This window comes from Lactuca saligna, chromosome 9 (assembly GCF_052625555.1).
Source record: "Lactuca saligna cultivar CGN05327 chromosome 9, ASM5262555v1, whole genome shotgun sequence".
NCBI lineage: Eukaryota > Viridiplantae > Streptophyta > Magnoliopsida > Asterales > Asteraceae > Lactuca > Lactuca saligna.
Window position 1 is genome coordinate 57,368,239 of NC_136425.1, and position 13,340 is coordinate 57,381,578.

The following is a 13,340-nucleotide window of genomic DNA, read 5'->3' on the forward strand; positions in this document are numbered from 1 at the left end:
ACACGCTCCACTAATGACTTTGAGAATGCAAATATCATAATTGCTATCTACATAAAATATACTGAAAGCGTTTCCTCACCATCATTTTCATGAATTAGAGAACAACCTTATGAAACTTAGATTTTATGGTGTATGTGTTCCTATCAATGTGAATTTTGTCAAAACCATAATCACAAGACAAGGTTAGTGACAAATCCAAACTCATATGGACTGAACTTGTGAAACTTTTTGATTCTTCCTTCTCTCAGATCTTTCAGCTAGTTAGGGTAGCTTCGCAACTAATGTCCCTTCCTTTGGAAATAGAAACAAATGGACCATTTGGGAATGGTACACAGGACAATCTCATACTTAGCATTTCTCTTTACCATTTGGTCAACCGAGTTGACTATGGCTGATCCCTTTCCATTGGGAAGAGAAAGCTTTTCTAGATTTCCAATGTTACCATTGTCAATGTCCATGGAAGTTTGGGAAGTCAATCTTCCAAGATGTGAGCACACATAGACATTGCTTGCCAGTAGGTTAGGGAGAATAATTGGAGGAGGTGGAGGAAGAGAAGTATGATTTCCATGATTCAATTGCGGGACATTATCTTCATTACGAAAGATTGTTCCAAGAGATTTGGGAAGATCATAGTTGTCTAAACTAGACATCTACAATGGGAGAAATTCAAGTTAGTTGATTCAAGTCCTTAATATAACACCTAATATGAAATATTAAGGCTAGGACCCAACACACTATTTTATAACTTGGAAGATGGATGTCGTAATCCAACCTACAAAATGTTTGAAGGTAGGTGAATGACGATTCACCAATTTCCACAATGAAAACCGAAATGTATTATTAGGTTGTAATTGGTTTTGAAACTCCTAAATTCTTTTGATATTCATTGAACTTTTCAATGACATGTTTCAATCTCGATTGTGCCCTCTCAAGTTTGTGACTAAGATGCCGAGGATCACAAATAATGTTTGAATAACAATGCAAATATAATTGGTACACTTAATATTTATCATTTAATCGATATGTCGGTTAACCACACGCGCTCCACCGATCTTATGATAAACATTAAGTTACCCTTTGCCTACCTTGTTAAATTCAATCTAGTGTGCCGGTTAACCACATGTGCTCCATTAACGACATAACTAAAGTGCAAAGTGTAATTTCATGGGTTAGCACCAAATTCACATTCTCCTAAAGTAACTATGATTGGGAATTTATAAAAGGTTTGGTTACTTTATATTTGTTATTATACTTATAATGAAGGAAGAATTAGAGTCTTGTCCTACCCGTTTGGATAACGACCCTCCACCAGTCAAGGAAGCGGTGGATGAGAGTGGACACTCATTAAACTGTCATTTTATAGGCAGTAACCTTATACCCCCCTTATAGATCGGCTTCGTGAATGAGACCTATTAATGGTAAGATTGACTTTGTTCTTATATATATATATATATATATATATATATATATATATATATATATATATATATATATATATATATATATATACATATATAATTAACTTATAATACAATAAAGTATAAGGGTTGAATTTTAACTTTTAAAATTCTAAGGTTTAACTTTGAATTAAAGTATTCATGAGGGGAAACTTTACAAATTCCAAAACTTGAGTGAAAATTTTGAACTATTCAAAAACTTTTGGATTTTCATAACTTATGAGTTTAATTAAGGTTTTAAAAAGATTAATGAGGAGACTCTTGAACATCCATAACTTGAGGACAAGTTATGGAATTCATAAGACAAAAAAAGACTCTTCAATTGTGTAACCTATGAATTTTAATGGATCTTTAAAAGAAATGACTTTTGGTGATCCATAACTTAAGGAAAAATTATGGACTCCATTAAAACATTTAGATCAAGAATTAACTAACAAACAATTTTGCAAATAATTCCTATGATCTACTAAAACTCATAAGTGTATGAACAATCATATCAATAATTTCAAGAATTACATAAATACATATAAAACATGAAAATTTAATAATAACCTTGAAATTGTTTTACCATAATCATTACCACATGAAAAATAGGTTTTTATAAGTCAAAAACATTTGAAAGTAATGATTCTAGACCAATTACAGCCATAAAACTCGAAGATATGCTGTCAGGAGGTCCAAATCATCGAGTGCATGAACCAACTCGACGAGTTGGACTAATTTAGGCATGGACTCGTCGAGTCCCTTAATGGACTCGACGACTCAGTTGTCCAGACGGCATACAAACTTCGATTTTCAGCAATTTGCATCAAGTATAAATGAAAACAAGCCTAGACTCTGATACCACTGATGAATTTTGAGCATTCTAACACTCCTAAGGGGTACATGCAACCCTATAAACCTTGGATCTATGTTTTCTCTATTATACATGCAAATATTTAATATTCCAAGCTTTTAATCCTAACTAGCATAATATGAAGTAACTATACTACAAAGCCTAGATAGATGACATACCTTTTGATGGAGCTTGAAGTCTTGGACCTTTAAGAGCATAGTTCCCCAAGTGTTGCACCTCAAATATAATCACACAACACCAAAAACAAATTGGAATAACTTGAGAATAAGGAAACCTAGGTTCACACTTATGAAATCGGTTTTTCAATTAATGTGTACTATATACTAGTCCTATTTCATGAACCATAAACCTCTTTATATAGAGTGGAGGATTAGGGTTACATTCATGTAAACCCTAATACCCATGACCTTTCATTTCCACTGGATCCATGGGTTAAAAGCTCCATGGACTATCCATTCAAGCTTAGCCTAACCTAAATGAACTTGACCCATCCTATATATATAAGAGTCCATATTTATTTAGTTCCTTTTTTATCTCTAAATTAATTCTAAATTAATTCTTGATCAATACTAATTAAATAATATCATTCCATATTAATATATTAGAACTTATAATATATTAATATAAATCATAAATATCTATTTTCTCATTTTGTCTATCCAATTGTTCCGATGCCATGCGACCCAAATGGACCATGCTACTCTCGGGTCAAATACATATCAATAATAGTTATGGGCTTAGACATCTAATCCAAAAAGAAGGATGTTTAAAGGAATGTACTTTAAATATGAGACTTCGCATATATGGAGTTGTCTTGTAACAATCTCCAATAGAGAAATCTGTAATTTCATTGGCAAAGTCCTAGTTACTTTGGCTCTATGAGATTACGAAAGGATCGTTGCATAAAACGTTAGAATCTAGCATATTCTAATAGTGGCAAGAATTTCGTATTCTTACACTAGTGATAAGGATTAGGAATTTTGAAATGAGCATCATTGGTAATATTTTCAATTGATCTATTTCACAAAGTAAGGACCATAGGTAAACATACTGTGCATGCTTGGAGCATGGGACAATTGTTGTTATAATTCAAGTAATAAGTTGATTATCCAAAACATTATACAATTATTAATGAGTAATCAATATGGTGATTAAATAAAGGTGTTTTATTTATCCTCAAAAGTTTTGGGGCCATATAGGATTAGTATTATTCTTGTCTTTCACTTCGTAAGTGTTGACTTCCCGAATAATAAGATTGTTCAAACCATCCACAGTCGCTCATGCTTTGGAAGTAGGTATGATAGAAGACTGCCATGAATTGGCTTGTAGATTGTCTAAAGTGTATTAGACATAACAAAAGTCTACTGTAACGTTCATGAGTACTTATGAAATAAGATTTAAGTATTTGATTAAATCCATGCTCACTTGAATCGCTTCATGGATTTTATCACGAGTGTTTAGTGAGAGGATAATATCTTATATTCTTCAAATGGAGACATATAGTTGCAGTTTACGAGTCAATTGCTCATTGATAATTTGTAAACGCACATGAGTAAATAAAGCAAGCATATGAGTTGAAGTTTATCCATTCCTTTTACCCAAAGTGGAATAAAAGAGATATATGTGGGCCCCTCAATGATTTAGTGATGACACTCTAAGAGCTTGGCCAAGCTAGGACTAAGTTGATGTGTTCAATTGTAGTCTATTGCCAGTCGTCATAAATCGGAAATCTGGAAACAACACATAGACTGAGAGAATGATTGTAATCCATGTCTCATGACTATACGATATCTAGAATGCAGGAATATATGATCCCTTTATCTAAAGGACACATTACTTATAAGATCAGAGTTGATAGCAACTTTTGAAAGCTATGATTGCTGATCAGGTTCTGAATTTGTACTTGCAAAATAGTTATTAGACTTATCAAAGTGGGATAATGTTGGATTATGTGTCTAAGCCCATAACTATTTTGGTATGTACTTGACCCGATTATGAGCATGTTCCTTTTGGGTTGCCTTCACCATAACAACTGGTAGGATGAACGAAGGAGAAAGAGGATTAATTGTGATTTATTAATATATTATGTGAATAATATATTAAAATAGAAATCATATTGTTTAATTAATATTGATCAAGAATTAATTTAGAATTGATTTTGTGGTCAAAAGAGATTAATTAAATTAAGAGGACTAATATTATAATTATAAGATAGTTATAGAGTTGGGCTCAAGATCCATAAGGAAGCAATGGACGAATTCTATATGGGAGTCCATATAGAAATCGTCCAAGGGGGCTTCTGCAAGGATCTTTGGGCTGCTTAAGGACTAAGCAACTGGATTAGGGTTTCTAAGCTGAAAACCCTAGTAGCCTCAACTATATAAGGACCCCTAAGGCTCCAAAAAATGTGGCTAAGCATTACTAAGAGTATCTTGGACGTTTTTTGTGCCTCTCCTCTCTCTCCTCTTTCTCTCTCTCTCTCTCTCTCTCTCTTGTTCATTCTTTTTGCTTATGGTGTTTGTGACTCCATTAGAGATGCAATACTTGGGGCACTAGACTTTCAGAAGTAAAGATCAAGAAGGTTTGTGATTGTTATTGCTACATAACAATCACGGTAATATTCCTAACCCTATTCATATGTGATTTTTAGATTTCTATGCCAGTCAATTAGGGTTTATTGCTTTGATATTCAATGTTGTATGTTCAAATTAGAAAAACCTAGATCAAAGCAATTAGGGTTGCATGAACACCATAGGAATGATGTTATGCTCATAATTCATCAATATATATATATATATATATATATATATATATATATATATATATATATATATATATATAAGGATTATCAATCAAGAGTGTGTTCATAATCAAAGTATGTTATCTAATTATCTCTTGGTTATTGAAACCTTATAATCAATATAGTATGGTTTCATTATTCTGGCTTGTAATTCTTCTTATTCTGGTTCATAGTCATTTTAATTACATGTTGAATATGTTGGCTTGGGACCAAAAAGATTAATAAACACAAGGGTAGATCTCAAATAGTGATATGGAGAAACTGAAGAATAATGAAATGACATAGACATAACTTGTGTTTGGTATTCCGCCAAACTTATTCGATTACATCAAACTTTTCAAACATACAAGAGAAGTTTGGTTAATGCTAGGGAGTATGTTTGAAGAAAATGGATAACTTATAGATGAAACATAAACTTATGTCACAAATGATTTTAACATCTTTCAGATGACCTCGGGTGAAAAATTGAGGAGTGCTTGAAATCATTTTCTGTTTATTCTACAAAACCTAACTAGTCATGATACAATAAAAGGAGTACCGGAAACAAACATACAATTCATGAATATGCTTGTTGCTAAGTGGATCATGATCAAGATGTTTCTTCAAGGGAATGAAAGACTTAAAAAGATGGTTATTGCATATCTCTTTTGTAATCTCCAAGAACATTATGTTATGGTGTAACTACCATTTTGAAGTTCTTATATGGCTTACTAGTTTTTCTCTCTATCACTCCAAACCTCATTACACATGCTAAAACTCATGTTAAATATTAGCAACATATGGCTTAGTCCAATCAACTCGCATAAACTCAAATTTGTAAACCTTCATTTCAAACTTTTCAATCATCTCCAGTTTAACCTTTTTAAAACTCTATGTATACTTTTCAACCTTAATAACCACATATCCAATTAGTTCAACAAGTTCAAAACTATTCATCTGTCATCCCAACCTTTTCTCATGATTAAATGTTAATGCTATGACCATATTCATTCAAAGGGATCATTGGTGATGGTCTCAAATAGGAAGCCTTTCACAAAGAGTATGCTCTCGTGAGTTAAAGGAACAACCGTAGTAATTTGGTCAACAACAACTTCATCCTCCATCTCATAAACCTTTTGCATCAAATATCAGTATCAAATCAACCCACACATTTTCAAACCCATGCTAAATCATCACTATTTTAATGGTAGAATCCTCAACCCTAGCTCATGTTCATTACAAGTAGAATCCACAACCTAAATCCACAAACTGTATGATGAAGAATCCCTCAAATGGCAATTATAATAATTGAAATACTTGTAACCATTATGCCAAGATTATAGCCTAAATAAGGAAAAAAAAACTATCTAATATTTTTGGTACTTGTTATGTATGGTCCATATAGTCAAGCACCATGTTTGTATAATGAGTTAACTAAGATGCTGACTCCATGATTTATGCCTGAAAAGACCCTAAACATTTTCAACTAGTGTGTGTGAGTTATAAATGCAAAACATATGTGTGTCTTTAGCTCCTTTAAGTGAAATCAAGAGAAATATCAAGGACGATAACAATATAAAGCATATAAAATACATGTCTTAAGATGTATACAGCTATAATATTTCATTTGAATGACAAATTGAGGAAGTCTAGATTATACATGAACTTGGCTTTTGAAATTTTTGTTTGTATGGTACAATCTAGTATCAGTAATGAAGTATTTAGTGATATTAACATGGTATATTACAATATTAACATGTTTTGGAGTATAAGTTATGGATTATAGTACAAATTAGGGCAGAACACTAAAAATTGAATGAGTTAGCCTATAGCATGAAATAATTGATACAAGAACACACAAATAGGTGAAAAAAGACTTGTTATTGTTATTGGTATTGACTGATATATTTAATTTATGAATAACTCTCTCTTAGAAATTTGTTGGGATTTGACTAAAAGAATTTAAAGCTACACTTATGCATGTAATTATACAACTAGCATCAAATGTACAAAAATTAGCCAAGTTAAAAGGAAAACAAAACATGTTTTTCTTAATGTTATGAAATTGGAACATGTTATAAGTGTCATATGATGAGACAAGAAATATAATTGGATAAAATGGTATAATGGCATTTTTCAAACAAGAATTGGAATGCTAGTTTAGCATTATTCAAATATGTTTATAATTAATGTGTATATTAGAAGTCGTGTATAGATTTAGAAATCAAGAATGGACTACTGGAAGTTGAAGATTAAGGTTAACTTATATTTAACCTCCTTAGGTGTGTACTTGATGATATTTTCCCTAGCATGGGACACATCAAGTTGTTATATGAAGGGTTATCCTATTGTCTGATAAAATTTATTAAAGCTTATTATGTTGTTTAATAAAACCTATCAAAGATTTTTTTTATAAAATCTATGGAAGCTTATTCTATGATTGACAAAATCTATGAACGGTTATATTATCATTCAATGTAAACTATGAAATCTTATTGTTTGATAAACATTATTTAGACTTATTATTTTACTTGATAAACAGATATGAAAGCTTATGAGTTACTACTTTTGCTTACACACACATAAAACATGATTCATCTATTGCTTTATATACATATCGTATGGTTATTCATTTGATTTTCACATTGCATATGTCATTTGTATGTTTGAATAAATTTTAATAGAAGATAGTATGTTTGGGTTATGCATCATTGCTATTAAATTTCCATGACGATAAATTATGATTTTCTCTTCACACCTTTCAGACATTATTTGCAACACTCATACTTTAAAACCTTTTCAAATATCATGGTTGTACACCAATCATGACATTAAGCCATGGTCAAACTCCAGTTTTACAAACAAAAATTCAAATATGTATCAGATTGTTTAAATATAGAAAATAAATATGAAATTACTATACTTTCAAGATATTCCATAATAGCTTTAACCTATCATAAACATTTCATACTCTAAACTTACGAACTTTATAAAACTTACATTTCATACCACTTGTTGGTTCACAACTATCAAATCACATACATGGAATTTATACCCTTTAATGCTTCACATCCAACTCTTTACTTGCCACAAGAGTATTGATCCCGTTGTAGCTGATGGGGAGTCTATGCCGTTCGACAACTACTTGGCGATGGGAGGGACCATCATAGTATTTCCTAATTCGTCTCGTTATGGGGACATGTCCAAACATTTCCTTAACCATGAATGAATTAAAAACATAACACATGAAACTTAAAAGATGAGTAATTCAATCATCAATCATTGAATATACAACATTTTAAGAACTTTCACAATTAAATCACTATAGATGTCATTTAAAATGATAGACACATGGCATGTTAAAACCTTCATAACTAAACCATTAGTAATGTCCTATATATATATATATATATATATATATATATATATATATATATATATATATATATATATATATATATATATATATATATATATGGAATGAAAAAGCTTTCATAACTAAACCATTAGCAAAAACATTATATTTCCCTAGATGTTGTGCCAATTAATTGGCATAACATGCACTTTATATAAGACTTCTCTGGAATGCGTTGTTGATTTTAATATATAGCCAATTTGGTATGTACTCATTTTGGTGCAACATGTCTACATATTGAAGGATAATTAGTTAAAATAGTAGATGTAAAATATGTTTTATATAAAATAATTAAATTTCTATCCACATGTCCAGAAAACCATGTATAATTCTAATTACAACTTCAAGATGATCATGTTTTGTCATAATCATGTCGATCTCCCAATCCATACCATCAATCCATTTTTCTGCTACCTTAATTTTTTTTCTTAGTACCTAGTTACCAATTTAAGCATATCTTTGACCTACTAAGGTAATGTATAAACATTTATGAAGTATCCAACTCTTTTGTTGTTAGTTTATTAGTCCTTTACAGCATCCACCACCGCTTGAAATATATAATCGTGCATCTTACCTAGTTGTGGTCCACCACGATAGAAGTCAAGATGATCTACGGTGACTTCTAGAAATAGGTTAATACGGGAATAAAAAAACAACCTTCATTGTTACAATTGCAAATATCATCTTCATACATTGTTGTGACTTGCTTAGATGAGCTCATGTTTATATGAAAATGAAATAATTACTTCATCTGATTCTATAGCGAATGAATTAGTTCATATTTTGTTTTAATAAGGGAATGTTAGGGTTAACATTTTTATACACTAGTTGAATAAGGTGTATGTATGAATTAAAGATTTTTACGTAATTCTTAATGGTATGTTTAGCCTATAATGTACAACTTTTAAGTTCAGAATGCATCTTAATAGACATGTCAGATTTTTGGACCACATTATATCGGGTTAGAATAATAAATAACAATCCAAAATGTAAACTACATAGTCCATAATGAAATTTACAGACTCAAAGATCATTCCTCCAAATCTATAAATAAATTTGGCTGTTAATGTATTTATCTATCATAAATAAACTCAAATTATTTATTTGTTTATTGTTCAAACATGTCTCTTATTGTTTTTGAATTATTTATATATATTGTTACATGTTGATTGTTTGGTTTCTTTAAGTTTGTATACGTTGATATATGTTTATAATCTAATTAATTTGATTTATTTTATAAAATATAACAGTTTATATATATATATATATATATATATATATATATATATATATATATATATATATATATATATATATATATATATATATATAATTTATGATCTCAATTAGTTAAGTTAAACATTTGTAAATTTACAAACATGAATTTTACATATTGTATTAGTGACATCTAAACTTGATAACCAATATTTTTTTATCTGTTTAGTTTATGATCTCAATTACTTAAGTTAGACATTATATATATATATATATATATATATATATATATATATATATATATATATATATATATATATATATATATATATATATATATATATATATATATATATATATATATATATATATATATCACCATCGATATGACATATCTATAAACAAAACAAAAAAAATTCTAGAATAAGAATCCGGTGGAGATATTTATAATCGTAACCAAGTAAAAGATATAAAAACCAATTTTTTATTTTTATTTTTAGGCAAAACTTTAATTTATAATGCTAGTATACAAATTGATTTAAATGTAACTCTTCATAAATGAAAATAACGAACATAGAAACTTAGTTGTAAATAAAAGGGTCATGTAACATTTGAAAGTGTAATTAAATGTCTCACAGTTTCACTCTCACGTCAAAGTAACAAGGATGTAAAATAGCTCTTCAAAAATGAAATGATAAAAATAGAAAATAAATTGTAAATAAAAGGGACATAAATACTACATTTAAGAATTTGATTAAATATCTCAAGACCAATTTTAAGGTCTTTACCAATTTGTCTTTAAATTATTTAAAGCCGCCATATTTGGGGTGGGGGGCTATGCACCTTCCTACCTCCTCAGCCTATTACATCAATAATACATTATAACATAAAATATCAATGTTTCATAATTCATGATTTAATAATTTAATTCATGATTTAATAATTTAATTAAATACATTAAAGCATGATAGAACTTGGATCGTGGTTTTTCCATATCTACATTGAGAACATATTATATAAAAAAGGGATTTTTACCAAACTCGGAACTCGTTTTTTAACCTTTCTAACCCAATTATTTGATAGAATTCATATATTTCTTTTTACAATGCAAATGTTTTGCATACTATATGCATCTCATTGGCTAGTCTACAAAAATCAACTAGTCGTGAGGGAAAATGAATCAACAATCTATCTTAAATTTAAAAAGGAATAAATCTAGAAGCTCCATAAAGACTCGTCAACAAAAAATTCGACGTCATCCTCATAACTGCTATATCCCACCGTCTGCGGAGGCGCTACCATCAGTCCCTCCGCCATGCTAACAAAAAATTCCGGCGTCTCAAAAATATCTTCTTCATCCACGTAATACAGAATTTCCGGCAACTCCTTCGTTTCAACAATCTCCACCTCTTCCTCGGACTCCATGTATCTAAAAGCCTCCGCAGCTTCTGCAGCGGCCTTTTGTATATCTACAATACTGCTAGACTTCGGGACCGGCAGCCGCCACACAGAATCAGCAAAATTCAAACACGCCCGTCGTCCCCTGAAGGCAAACGCCGCCACATCATGAGCTCTTGCTGCCATTACCGCAGTAGGATGAGTCCCCAGCCACACCCTCATGTTCTTGTTCGGCTCTCTTAACTCACAAACCCACTTCCCGTTATCCCTCATTCTCACTCCCCTGTAAACTGGGTGTCGAGTCTCTCTAAACTTCTTCCTCCCGGCCTTCTTCTTCGGGTTTCGTGAAGCCAACATCACTTCTGATTCAGCAGCCGCATTCAAGACTGCGTTTTTGCTACGATTTGAGGTCAAAAAGTATGCTAATGGTACACTTTCTGATGAAACTGATGGAAATGGTTTGTAAGATTCGATAAAGGCATCCATACGTTGGTAGTGTGAGCAATATATGAAGTGAAGTCACGGTTTGTTGGTAGTTTTTGCAAGTTAGAGGTTATGACTTTTGAGTGAAGTAATTGTTTGTTGGGAATGTTTGTGAGTGACTTTAACTTGTTGATATGAGAATGGCGATGGATATATAGATTTTTGTGGAGCACTTTGTGGTAGGGTTACCAGCTGGTAGTTTGCGTGGTAGAGGAAGGAGGCTTTGACAAGTGGCTTCATTTTTTTATTTATTTTCAACGCGTGATATTTTTAGGAGGGTAAGTTAAGAATTGTCCCTATAGTATTGCCTAGTTTACAGTTTCAGTCCAATAGATATGAAGGTTGTTGTTGATATACAAAATAGTTTTCTGAAAATCATGCCTAATTTTATACAGTTTAAATTAAAGTATGTTAAGCATAATTAGTTACACAACACACAGTAAGGTTTTAAATTATTTTACACATTTATCTTAAATTGTTTCTTGACTTTTTTTAAATAAAAATTACTAAAACTTTAAATCAAACGATAATTAAAATTACATATTAAAATCATAATCAATACATGTTTAAATCAATTACCAAACTATTTTTTTTTTTTTTAAAATCAACACCTCCAACGCATAATGATTTGCTATTGACACGATTAATAAACATAATCTAAGTTGTAATATAACATACGATAGCAATTTCTTCCGGTTTATTTGGTAACATGACATTTGACGTGGAAGATACATGTTTAATTTTTATTTCAAATTTTATATATAGATTTGAACCGTAATACTTGTCGTCCTCTCGACACACAACGTTTGAGAGCATTTGAGAACTTCTAACTTTTAAAGTTTGACAAAATGTATAATTTTCAACAGAAAGTTTCGTTTGACACTATAAGCTTCTAGCGTTTAGTTTAAACAAAACGTTCGAATCCAAATGTTGTTTCATATAGCGTTTAACAAAATGTGATCTGCTACAAGCTATACGCCACCCGCTACAAATTATCCGCTACCAGCTATTTTTGTCGATCACGCCCTAAGTTCAATGTCGTCCTCCTCTTACCTTTCTCTTTTTGCCCTCAATGTGATGGAAAAATCTCAATATCATCTTTCAAATCTTTGTCAATATAGGAATCCATCGATGAAATAAAATTGGAGAACCTAAGATAACCTTGAAAGAAATTTTCTATTATTTTTTAATTCCACATTCAAATGTTTTTTTTTTATTTTATGAATTAGGCCAAATATCTCCAATGAATTTTTAAAAACTAATTTCTTTGATATTTCTTATTTAAATTGAAGCAACAAGCAAAATGACGCCATCGAGTTCGAAGATTAATGTAAATTTCACTGGCATAAAAAGGTCCAACGGTTTTTAAAAAATATTTTTGTTATTTGCATCACTAAAGGTCATTAATAGTAATGTTTTAGTCACATATCAACTAAAAGTCATTACACAATATCACAAACACTAGTAAAAACCGTGAGCATTTCAAACTATATTCATACATTTTGTCATTGTTTTACATTTTATAAACAATATTGGAACCAGAGTCAAAGTAAAGAGATATTCTGTATTTTTTTTTTGTTTGTGTAATATACAATAAAAAAAAATAGCAATTTCATAACATATAAATTTCAATTTCTATAACAAAGTTATGTTTTAAAGTTCACATCTTCGCTTTTTCATTTTACGAAAGTGAGTAATTACGTTTTTGGTCTTAATATTCTCTAGTGGTTCTTTTTT

General features: G+C 30.5%; 1 pseudogene; it reads right to left on the reverse strand.

The window, feature by feature from the left end:
* Window positions 1-10,898: 10,898 nt before the first annotated feature.
* On the reverse strand, window positions 10,899-11,715 carry LOC145015339 (dehydration-responsive element-binding protein 1E pseudogene; annotated as a pseudogene).
* Between the last annotated feature and the right edge of the window lie 1,625 nt (window positions 11,716-13,340).